Genomic DNA, 13,099 nt, shown 5'->3' with positions numbered 1-13,099 from the left:
TTATCCCCATTTTACAGAGGAAAAAACTGAGACAAACAGAGGTTCAGTGACTTGAGCAAAATCACAAACCTAATAAGTGTCTGAAGCAGCTTTCACACTCAAGTCTTCCTGACTCCAAGCCCAGAGCTCTATCCACTGAACCCCCTGGTGTCTCTTAAAGGATTTCTTAGAACCTTTATCCCTTCCTGATTGGCTTAGAGATGACCTGAAGTATCTGGGTGTATTTAGCAGGTTTCCAGTAACTTAAAAAAAAAAGAAAGAAAGAAAAGAAAAGAAGAGAATCTAATTCCTGAAATCATCTCACTCTGAAATTACCCAGGCCTACTGTCTGACAGAAATAAAATGAATTTTTCAATTTAACGGTTCCCTCTTTATTAAAAGATGTATATCTAATCCTTTCAAAACTCCCCAGCTCCCTCTTTGGGCCCTGCCCAAGCTGTTGTAGGTTTCCAGGGCTTGTTGTTCAGGAATGGGATCTTGTTCTGAAGGTAGCATAGGATGAGGGAGAAGAGCAGCATGGTATAACCAGAGTAATCCTACTGGCAGCTAATGATTCCATAACCCACCCTATAAGGGTAGCAAAATGCTTACAGATACAAGGTGTCCCAGAAGTCTTAATGGAGTTTTAAATTTTAAAGCCCTAAAAATACTAATTCTTTAGGGATTCACTGCATTATCTCATGTGATCCTCATATACCCATTTCATAGGTGAGGAAATTCGGGCAAATGGAGGTGAAAGTGACTCACTCAGGGTCACACAGATAGTATATGTCTGAGATTAGATTTGAACTCAAATCTCCCAGACCCCAAGCCCATTATGCCTTCTAGCAATGGAAAGAACAGTCAGAGGGTCTGGGTTCAATCCACCTTTAATCTGATAATCTTATATACTTCATTGAAATCCACCAACTTGGGAGGAGACTGGGGTGGGTCAAGACCCCTGCAGAACAAGTGAGTAAATTCTTCTGGGTCTCATCATTTTGACTCTTCAAGGGATCTCCCCAGAGTTGGAATTTCTTTTCAGTGTTAGAAAGTCTCAGCCTTTCACCAACCTGAAATTTTAGTCCCAGGTGGCCAACTGAAGAGCTCCCCATCAGAGGATCCAGCCCAAACAGTCTTTTTTGTTAGTCACACAGAAAAGTGTGGGGTCATCCACCTACCTAAAATAGAAGCCTCGATCCTAGCAAAAGGAACTCAGGATAGAAGAGATGTTGCTGGGATCTCTGACTGTCCTCTAATTAACTGTATATCAAAGTTTATTCACTTTATGTATATAATACACATAATATAGTATATAAATAATGGTCTGTAATTGGGGCATTCCTTCCTTCTTCCTTCCTTGGCTCTTCGGCGAGGACTGCCTAAGTTGGTGCTTCAGTGGGACACTCCCTTCGGCATGAGTTCTGGTGAGATTCTTGGAGGTCTTAGTCTTGTGGGTGCTGAAGATTCTCTGTGGACTTTTCAGCCTCTCCTGGTTCTTTGGTTTTCACCTTCCTAATTAGGACTTTGGATTCTGGTGAGAGTTGCTTTTGGATTCACATTCGAGGTCTAGGATTTAGGATATTTGTAGCCAGGTGATTTTTCTACCTCTTTTCTGTATTTCATATCTCTACCATGTTATAAATAAAAGCTGCTTACAGTCATTTTGACTGGAGAAGTTAATTATTTTTATAAATGGCAACCACAATTCAATTATTTAAATTCTTATATTTAGTAGAACCAATTCTAAATCTTATAAGTATCACACTAGCTGTGTGATCCTGGGCAAGTCACTTAACCCCTAAATGCCTAGCCTTTGCCTCTCTTCTCTCTTAGAATTGATACTTAGACAGAAGGTAAGGGTTTAAAAACAAAAAAACAATGTATATAGACAATATTAAGATGAATAAAAATTAAAATTGATAGTTTTGCTGGACTGATAGTAGTTTTTGGTCATCACACATTTCCCTCAAGCAACACATAATGAGAATAAAACCACTGAAGAAATTTGAAAATTTTTTGTATTAGAAATATTCATTTAAAATGGTTGAGAACTACTAGGAGGATAAGTAAAATGCTGCATCTCTATCCTTACCCTTGACTTCTTGGGAAACTTCTCCCTCCAAGGTGATCAATGACTTCACTACCAAGTCCAGTGGCTTCTGTCTTCTATCCAGTTGTTATCATCTTCTTTGACTTTTCTACAGCATTTGGTCCTCCCAACTAACCCTATTCTACTTACCATTTACCTTAGGCAAGTCATTGCCCCTTGCAAGGCCTCAGTTTCTTCAAATAAAGATGAAAGAACTGGTTGGATTTTTAGGTATCACCCAACTCCCTCCTTGGCTTCTATTACAGTTCTCTCATCTCTTTATTGGTCTCTCACTGATTCCCTTTCTTCCTCATTAACCCTAAAAATAGCTGTCTCCAAAGGTTCTGGCCTCAATCTCTTTTGTGTCTACAATCTTTTCTCAATTTCGACAGCCTAATTGGGCTCCCTGCCTCACCTATCTTCCCTCATCATGCATTCAAGTGATTTTTCTTAAGTGCAGATCTGGCGAAGGTACTTCTCTACTCAATCAACTCCAGTTGCAATACATTCACTTCTAAGATAAAATATAAACTCCTCTCTTTAGCTTTTAAAACCTGACCCCAACCTCTCTTCAAGCCTCAGGGTACATTACTCCTTCTCCTGAATTCTATTATCCAACTAAAGTAGCTTCTTCTTTGTTCTTTATTCCATCTCCCATCTCTGGGCATTGGGCATTCTCCCCGGCCATTCTCTTCTCTCAGAAACATGCTTACCTCTTCATTCTCCCATTTCTTTCAACCTTTCTTACAGCCTCACAGATTCAAAACCTTAGTTATTCTTAAGTCTTCTCTCTCCTTTACCCTTATTCCTTCTTTTTAAATCCACTGCCAACTTTTATTGAATCTACATCCAAAATATTTTTTTTTTCTTTTCCATTCTCTTTTTTTCCAGTTCCACTATAAACACTCAAGTCTAGGCGATATTCGTGTCTTGCTTAGGGTAATATAATAACCCCTAAATGATCCCCCTGGCTCCTATCTGTGCTCTATACTCTGTCTTTTATACTGCTGCAAGAATAACCTTTGCCACACACAATTCTGAGTGTGTGACTGGCACGCTCTGGACCTCAGTTTCTCTACAAAAAAAAAGGGAGATTGGACTCCATGAGCTCTAAGATCCCTCCCAACTCTAGTGATTCAACAATTCTGTGTCACTTGAATGCTCAAACATTTTCACTGGCCACTCAATTGCTTACAGATAAAATGCAAATGCCTTCACCTATTACTCCAAGTCATTTACAAACTGGTTTCAACCAATACTTCCAGGCTCATTTCATGAAGTTCCCCATCATGAACTGTAAGGTCTGGCCAAACAGGATTGATGTCTTCGTTGGCATTATTCTGCCTTCTTCCACTTCCATGCCTTTTAACATGCCAGTCCCCATCCCTAAAATGGACTCCATCTGCCATTTCAACTTTTTAACATCCTCCATCAAAGCCAAGTTTCCATGCCACTTCTTCCATGAAGCCTTCCCCTACCATGCCATGGGAGGGTTACCTTCTTCCTTGAACATCTTGAGTCCATATTTTTTATTTCTCCTAGATATAGAACCATCCTCTAAACTTTATTATTAGAGTTATCTGATTATTTTCAGCACCTCCCCAGCCTTCTCCCAGATGACAAGCTTCTTGAGTACAGGAACCATGATTTTATCTTTGATCTCAAGATCATTTGCACAGAGTAGGCACTTGGTCATTTGTCAGTTTGAACCACAGAATAGACAGAGAAGTAGAGTAAATCAAATTAAGGAATGTGAATCTATAATTAATCCCTTCTTAGAGTCAAGCAATTAGTTTATATATCGGGTTCTGTTTTCTATTATAAAAAGAAATTGTACCTCCTTACTCAGTTTCCTATTTGGAAATTCACATTGATGCTCTGTATAACAATTGTGTTTGAGCATGAATTCTCTATTAGGCTTAGTTGACTGTAAGTACAACTAGATTCTTGCATCCTCATCTTTATCCCAGTCATTCTCCTCCCTGCTGGTGCTTCTATAATCCCTCCAAATTCTACCACCAGACTCCATACCTGAGAGGTTCTGTTTCTCAGCCCTGAATTCCCTACAACCATTCATCCTCACCTTCACCCAGGCACTTGTCCCCCTGCTGCCATTCATAGAGCCTTGCTTCAACCTAAACACCCTTTCTTCCACCCCTTGCCCTGAAAATCATAAATCATCATAACCTCTCTCTCTAGAAAGGTTATGCCATCCCTCTGTCCTGTCAATGAACTCACTACCCCAAAGTTGTGTCTATCAGACACAACTGAGCACTGAATTATATTCTATCTTATCCTGTCCAAAAATATTGTTCACAACTCATATAGGTGTGTAGATTTGGATTGAAAGGTCCTTAGAAACATAGTCACACTTCTTTGTTTTATAGATGAGAAACCTGAGGCACAGAGACTTTAGTTTCATCCTGTCATTCCCCAGACCGAAAAAAACCCCAAACCTCTCCCTGATCATGACTCTCTGATGCGTATTACCTCTTCCTATTTTATGTTATGAGTAGCTAGGTGGCACAGCAGAAAGCCTGGAGTCAGAAAGACTCATCTTCCTGAGTTCAAATCCAGTCTCGGACTCTTACCAGCTGTGTGATCCTGAGCAAGTCACTTAACCCAGTTTGCCTCAGTTTTCACATCTTGAAAACGAGCTGGAGAAGGAAATGCTAACCACTCCAGAATCTTTGTCAAAAAAGATAAATGAATAAGTGGAATCACAAGGAGTCAAATGATTGAAATGACTGAACAGCAACAGCAACAAATTTTATACTATAAGCTTCTTAAGGGGAGGAACCATCTAGCTTTTGTATTTGTACTCACTGTATTTAACATAATGTTTGGTGCACAGTAAGCACTTAATGTCTTTTATTTATTCATTCATCTTTTATTTCAAATGAACAGCATATAAGGATTTTAAGAAAGCAAAATGAATAAATAGCATTGATGACTCAGGTCTGTCATTAGAACCTGGCACACAAAGAATCTGCCAACATTTCCATTTCTTAAGAACCACTCTGGACTGGAATCTAGGAGATAGGATTTCTCTAACCCACAGCCTGATGACTTACTAGAGAATATGGCATGATATATCTTATCTCTATCCCTCTAGAATTTGTCTTTTTGACTTGTTACTTCCCTTGCCTCTAATGGTTGTTGGGAAATCCAGTAAAGCAGTTCTCTCAAGTTCATTGCAGGAACCATGGGCTATCGATGCCTAATATCATTATTTAGCTACTAACGTGACAGTGTTGGAGGTTCTGTGCCCTTGGTCTTGTCCTATTCAGCCAGCGAGCACATGGCTGCCCATCAAAGACTTCGTTCCACCAAATAATGCTTATCACCCAACAATAGTGGGTGCTTTGAGGGTAACTTCTGGGTCTTGGCTTTCAGGGTTCTTGACTGCCTCTCAGTCCTTGGCCCTGCATGTAGGTGGGTGAGCTTGATGTTCCCCTCTGACCAGGGAATAGCTTGATGTTTCCACTAATATGGCCCCCATTCTCTTAGTTGCCTCCCTTAGTGTCTCCACTCCATTGTTCCTCCAACCATGACTATCCTGCCGTCCCCACGTCAATCCCTCCCCTTCCTCGCCCAGCGGCAGGCTGGCCCCAACCCCAGAAGTTTACTCTCCCTCACATCCCTCCTCCCAACTTGTTCCACTGGGAAACCAAGAGTAATTAGTCAGAGTTTTTCACTTATAACGAATCCTTCATGTTATACCAGGATCCCCAACATGATACAGGAATCATGAGATTTGGAGAATTGCCATAGACTTCAGAGACAATCTCATTGATACATTAGAGGAAAATGATCTAGAACATATCCAACGAGCGGATGATGCCCCACTTCGGCTTGAAGACTGGAACCGGCCACTTCTGTTAGCAACCCACAGCAGTAATGGATGGTTCTAATTGTTAGGAAGTTTTTCCAGAACTCAAGCCTAAATCTGGCTTTTTGCTCCATGCATTCATTGTCCTTCATCCTGTCCTGGAGGGAGGGGGTTAAGGCAAGCAGAATGAATCGAATCTCTCTTCCATGAGACAACCTGATGGCCCCTTCAAAAACCTGAACACAGTGGTCATACCCGAACCCTCAAGGTTTCTCCAGATGTACAATAGTTTAAGTTAATCTTCATAAGACACGGAGTCGAGGTCCTTCACCTTCCTGATTACCAAGCTCCGGATGCTCCTCTCCAGGTTATCGATATCCCATCTTGACCCCCACGAGATATTCCAGATGAGTTCTGGAGAGAGTAGAAGTCTAAGGACAATCGCCCCATCTCTTCTCATGGATGCTGTGCCCCCCTCTGCAGATCCCATGAGCTTCTGGGCAGCCCCATCACCCTTGCAAGCCCCTCCAATCCCCAGAGCTGATGCTTGTAAAGAATCGGAGCCTGGCTGAGGCGGGTGCTGGAAGTCCAGAGATGACAGCCTCGTCACAGATGCGGACGAGGCTCCAAACAAGGCCACGTGCCATTACGCTGTGGAAAGGAAGAACTGGTTCTGCCAGATATTGGCCGGGGAAGGAAGATGGTTCTGCCAGGAGCTTACCAGAGCTATAGGAACAGGCAGCAAAAGAATACTCTGCCCCCTACATCCAAAGCAGACCACTTTATTCAACATATGAATGTAGGATTAAAAGACGAAACAGAAATTCTTGGTGAATTGGTCCCAATTTCTCCTCTATCTGAAGAGCAACTGGAAAACTTAATTAAGAAAATAAGAGGGGGCAGCTGGGTGGCTCAGTGGATTGAGAGCCAGGCCTAGAGACGGGAGGTCCAGGGTTCAAATCTGGCCTCAGATACTTCCCAGCCGTGTGACCCTGGGCAAGTCTTGACCCCCTTTGCCTAGCCCTTAGTGCTCTTCTGTCTTGTAACCAATATACAGTATTGACTCCAAGACGGAAGGTCAGGGTTTAAAAAAAAAAGAAAGAAAAGAAAATGAGAAAAGACAATAAAGGTGTGAATTGTACACTTAACAGGACAAATACTGTTATATCCTGCAATGCATGATGTTCTAAGTGACCCCCACCATTGGCAATTCTGCCTTCATGTATTTGCAACAACAGACTTCAATTCTAGGTAACAATGAAAGGTTAAATTTAAGGAGACGGATGGTTTGCTGAGTCTGGAGCTGGGTGGGGGAAATTAACTCATTGAGTTGATATTACCTTATAAGAAGAAGAAAAGGGCTACTTTCTGCTAGTATAAAGGGTAGATAGTAAACACACGAATAAAGAAATTCTGTAATGGAAAGGATTCCACTTGATATTCAGCATTTGTGTCTGAGCCAAATATCTCTGTTAATAGAAGAACTGCTACCTGTAGTTGGAATTGGAAAACACTTATGTAGTGTAGCAACAGATCTTGCAATTCAATATTAAGTCCAAACCTATTCTACCAGATGCAAAAAAAAAAAAAAAAAAAAAAAAGAAAAAGAAAAAGAAACGAGGAACCTGTAGCCAAGCATACAAAGAAAGATTTTAAAAATAGACAGAGAAAATGGCACTTTGGTAAACGAAGGGAATAAAAAGAACAAAAGCAGTGGATCCCTATGGCTGGCACTCTGTTGTCACCACAGGTGTGATTGGAGGTATTACATGAGCAAAGAATTATTCAAGATCCTCAGACTTGGGCCAGTGGAATTTAACTCTTCCAGTGGATAAGTCACTAGACCATTGGGGAATGCAGGAAACAATTTTGGAAACATCAAAAATTAATACAAAGGAAAGAGACAATTAGACTAATGATAATGAAGAGCATGACTATGAAGGATACAGGAAAACCAATGGTAATCCCAAGGATTTATCTGGGTTTCTTACTGTTGAAGAAAGGAACAATATGGATGACCCTATATATTACTGATTGACCAAGGTTTAAACCCAATATTTACAATAGAAGGAATACAATGCTTCTTTGAAGTACTATACAGACTCCCTTGTGTCATTAGAAAAAGTCCTGTTAAGATGGTAGAGCACAGGCAGCAATCCAGATGAACTCTCCTAACATTCCCCTCCAAATAATTTTAAAATAACTACTCAAATCAAATTTTGGAGCAACAGAGGGAGCTGAATAGAAAATTCAACATTCAAACACAAAACTCAAGAGACACTTGAAAAGGTAAACATGAAAGAGAAATCATAAGAGACTCAATAAAGTTCAACTGTTTTCATTCCCATATGGGAAGATGGTACATGTAATTCTTAAGAACTTTATCATTATTAGGGTAATTAGAAGCAGTTTACAGAGACAGAGGGCTTGGGTTGGAATGATCTCCAAAAAAAAAAAAATGAAGGAGTGAGAAGCAAAACAGCCTTTCGGAGAGGGACGAGAGAGAGAGAGAGAGAGAGAGAGAGAGAGAGAGAGAGAGAGAGAGAGAGAGAGAGAGAGAGAAGGGTAAACAGAAGAAAATAAAATGGAAGGAAACACATAGTAATCATAACTGTGACTGTGAATGGATTAGAAACCAAAATCCAATGATATGTTTATACAAAAGACACACTTGAAACAGAAAGACACACACAGAGTTAAAATAAAGGGCTGGAACAGAATCTATTACTGTTTTAGCTGAAGTAAAAAAAAAAAAGGCAATGGTAACAATAATGATCTCAGACAAAGCAAAAGCAAAAGTAAACTAAATCAAAGAAATAATCAAAGAAACTACATTTTGTGAAAATGAAGACACAATATTTTTAAAAATTTAAGGGAAGTTTTCTGATAAAGGTCTCATTTCTCAAATATATTGAGAATCGAGCCAAATGTATGAAAATAAGAGCCAGTGGGTGAGGAGAAAGGTAAAGAATTTAGAACTCAAAATTTAAAAAGAATGCAAAAAATTAATAAGAAACATTTTTAAATGTCCTGTTAACTATCCAAAGAGACTTCAACATCAGACTCAACTATATGATAACAGAGAGATTCTGAACAATTCTACCAGATATTTTAAACAGATCATTTGTACAAAAATGATGGGAAAATTCTCTCACACAAATAAAAGTGGGAGCACTTCAAATTCAAATTATGATTCTTTATATTCATGAAACATCCTTATAAATAACTGGTAATACAAACATGATTGTATGTTGTAAGCTCTTCAAATTCTAATGTTTGTTTTCTACGACTTCAGAAGTGCTGATGTTTAGATATTCTCAAAATAATCCTTTTTCAGTAGGTCATCTTGATTTGTTTTATCCATCATTATTTATAGAGCCTGGTAAACAGTTGGGCAATTTTTTTTTGTTTTCTGAAACACAAAAACATTCCCACATATAACCTAGAAACTTAAGAGAAGTGCTTATTTGCAGAAAACTTAGAAGAATTTAATTTTCTTCCATTCCTAGCTAGTTTCCATTGTATAATTTCTGAGTGTTTATCTATATATGTAATGATCAAACTTTATTTTTAAAGGACTTTTTTTTTTTTAGAACAAGAGAAAATTTCACAAATTCTGGGATGGTGGGGGATAAATCTAAGAAAGACTACCAAGTTATGATGAGAAACTAGTATCAGATCTAATGTCAATCAGGTTATGAGATCAGTATCAATAAGATCAATTTCAAATTGGTTTTAGAAATAACCATATGCCAAGTCTGAATTGATTAATAATTAACACCAGAGAATGAGAAATATTTATTTGAAATGTAAATATTATGTTGCATTTTTACCTAATAATGAGCTGCTTAGGAATTCCACAGGGCTATGTATTTGTGAACAAGATTTGCAAATAAAATTTATAAACACCTTTAAAAACTTCAAATCTCCAGAGCATTTTCAGAACAATGCTTGTCTACTTATTACTCTCCCATCTTGTACTTCTGAGGTTGACTTTCTACACCAAAATGCAAGATTTTGCCTTTATCCCTCTCAAATTCCATCTTATTAGATTCAGCCCCGGGCTTTAACCTCCCGAGATCCATTGGGATCCCAGCTCCATTATTTATCGTGTTAGCTCTCTCTCCTAACTTTGTGCTCTCTGCAAATTTGAAGAGCATGTCATCTTTGCTTTTATCCAAAGCAGTGGGGGAAAAAAAATCTGAAATAGCAGAAGGTCTAGCACAGATCTCTGGGATTTTCCACTGGAGACTTCCTGCCACTCTGACATTGAACCATTAACAGGCATCCAGCCACTTTCAAATCCAACTCATTTTACCATCGTCTCATTCGTATCTCTCCGTCTTCAGGAGCGTAGAAGGAGATGCCTTATGAGAAGCTTTGCTAAAAGCTAGGGAGGCTCTACCTACAGCATTCCTCGCACCTCATAATGCAGAATCCCGTCCAAAAAGAAGGAATCCAGGGCACTGGCTGCTCTCTCCTGAAGATGGCACAATTAGGCAAACAGGATTTCAGAGGCTCCGTTTTCACTCTCCAGAAGCTGCATCTTCACTTCCCAAATCCTTATGTTGTCGGTAGAGGCATTCGATTGGTATCTCCCTCTGGTAGTGTGGCTCAGAACCAAGGATTCTTCTCTCCCCCTGAGCCCCCCACAGAGTTCCTATCCCCTTGCCGTCGCTGTCCCAGCTAAGTAGCGAGCAGGAGAAATGGCATCAGCCCCTTCCAGCAGGATACTGTCAATCCCATGCCCCACGCCCCACCTCATCCGTCTTCATTCCCAGCCTTATAGAGTGGATCGGGTAAGGGACGCAGAGTGAGAAAGACCTTAGTTCGAATCTCATGTCAGATCTTTATTAGCTGTATGGCCCAAACAAATCATTTGACCTCTCTGGGACTCAGTTTCCACTTTTATAAAATGAGACGGATGGCCTCCAAGACAGCTCAATCTCTGACCCTTTGATCCAATCTCCTTGGCTTCCTCCGGCAATCTGCTCCTCTGCCCAATTTGCCCCAGATGCTCTGTGCAGGCAGGGCCATGGATGAAGTGCTAAAGGAGACCTTTAAAAGGACAAGCAGGGGGGCAGCTGGGTAGCTCAGTGGATGGAGAGTCAGGCCTAAAGACGGGAGGTCCTGGGTTCAAACCCGGCCTCAGCCACTTCCCGGCTGTGTGACCCTGGGCAAGTCACTTGACCCTCATTGCCCACCCTTACTACCCTTCCACTGAGGAGCCAATGCACAGAAGGTAAGGGTTTAAAAAAAGGACAAACAAAGGTGAACAAGATTCATGTTAGTTGTCAATAAAATCAAAGTAAGATTAAACCTTTCACTTCTGGAACCTGGCTAGAAAGACTCATCTGGTTGAGGTTTTAGTGAATTATGTGGGAAGAGAAGGAAGCTATTTTTGTTGTAATTATTCTGGATTCTTCATGACCTCATTTGGGTTTTTTTTCCCTTGGTAAAGATGCTTTTCCAGCACGTTTTACAGATGAGGAAACTGAGGCAAACAAAGTGAGGTGGTTTTCTCAGGATCACACAGCTTGTCAGAGTCTGAGATTGGATTTGAACTCAGGTTCTCTCGACTCTAGCCCAAACACTCAATCCACTGCTCTCCATAGCTGCTCACGTCATCGTGGACTCATACTTAAGTCATATATGTGTGTGTGTGTGTGTATGTAGATTATACATATATAGATATGTCAGTTATCAAGTTCTAGAGATTTTTCTTTGAAAATATTGTTTCTGTTGATATCTTTTTCTCCATTTTCCATTGCTAGCCCCCTAATCTAGCCGAGCTCCACCTCATCCCGGGGTTCTGGTAACAAAAGGCTGGCCGGCCTCTCAGCTTGCTCTCTGACACAATCCCTTGCTCAACAGCCTTCAAGGATTCCCTCTTGCTTTACTAATTTAAAGACTTTTGCATGTAAAGTATTTCAAGGCATTTCATTGCCTGACCTCAAAGGACTCACTTCACTCCATGCACACACACACACACACACACACACAAACACACCCAGCACCGAAGGCAGCTGAGTGGCATGACAAGTAGAATCAGGAAGACAAATTTAAATTTGGCCTTGGATACCCCTGTCTGCCTCAGTTTCCTTATTTGTAAAACATGGATAATAATAATGTCTACCTCAAGGATTGTTATAAGAATAAGTGAGGTAACAAAACAAATATCAAGAAATTATAAACTAGAATCAAATGGGAATCAAATAGGGGAAAGCACTTAGCCCACCTGTTATCATGCTCAGTACATGTCTGTTCCCTTCATGTTCTCATCATTGTCCTATGAATTTGTCAGGATAATGCCAGCCTTTTGTAACGGTTACTCTACACTCAATCCAGCCAAATCCTACCCATCCTTTAAGACCCCCCATTCGAATCCAGCCTCGGTCACGAAGGCTCCTCTAATCCTCCCTCTGGTCTAAGGCTCCCTCTGATCTCTGTCTGTAATACACAACTGAGTGGGGCAAGTAGGGGGTGCCACGGCTCACATGGCACACAGAGTCAAAAAGACCTGAGTTTAAGTCCAGCCTCAGACACTTCCCAGCTGTGTGACTCTGGCCAAGTCACTCGGCCCTCAGTTTCCTTGTCTGCAAAGTGAGCTGGGGAAGGAAATGGCCAACCATTCCAGTATCACTGCCAAGAAAACCCCAAATGGGCTCGCCAAAAGTCAGACACAAATATCAGACTAAAATAAGCAGCCGCAACAACAAAACAGAGCTGAGAACTAAATTATTTCTGGCCACTGGCTCCCGTCCAGGCTTGTGGACGATCAAAACTCTAGAACTGGAAGGGCTCTTTGAGGCCACGAGGGTCACTGTACAAATGAGGAAAACTGAAACACAGAGAAGCAAGTGATTTACCCAAGGTCACACAACTAGTGAGTGTCCCAGGAGGGACTGACCCCAGGTCTTCCTGACTCTGGCTCCTTGGCCTCGTCTGCCATATCATGTTGCTTTTGTGTGGTAATAAATAAGTGAGAATGAAGATTGCTCCTGCTTTGTATCTTGTTGCCTCGAGCCCTGCAAAGTGCCTGATCCATACTGGGTGCTTGATCATATTTACTGAATTTTTTCATTTTCATTCATTCATTCAATTATATTTATTGAATAGGGGCTCAATGACCCCTCTAAGAGGGGCTGGGGAGAGGAGGGAATTTTTGAATTTTTTAAACATATATATATATATAT

General features: G+C 40.7%; 1 pseudogene; it reads left to right on the top strand.

Moving 5' to 3' along the window:
• The first annotated feature begins 6,603 nt into the window (after positions 1-6,603).
• LOC123249748 lies at positions 6,604-10,511 on the top strand (annotated as a pseudogene).
• The last annotated feature ends 2,588 nt before the right edge of the window (positions 10,512-13,099 follow it).

Source organism: Gracilinanus agilis, chromosome 5 (assembly GCF_016433145.1).
Source record: "Gracilinanus agilis isolate LMUSP501 chromosome 5, AgileGrace, whole genome shotgun sequence".
NCBI lineage: Eukaryota > Metazoa > Chordata > Mammalia > Didelphimorphia > Didelphidae > Gracilinanus > Gracilinanus agilis.
Note: the sequence above shows the minus strand (reverse complement) of the source record. Positions and strands in the feature narration are given on the sequence as shown.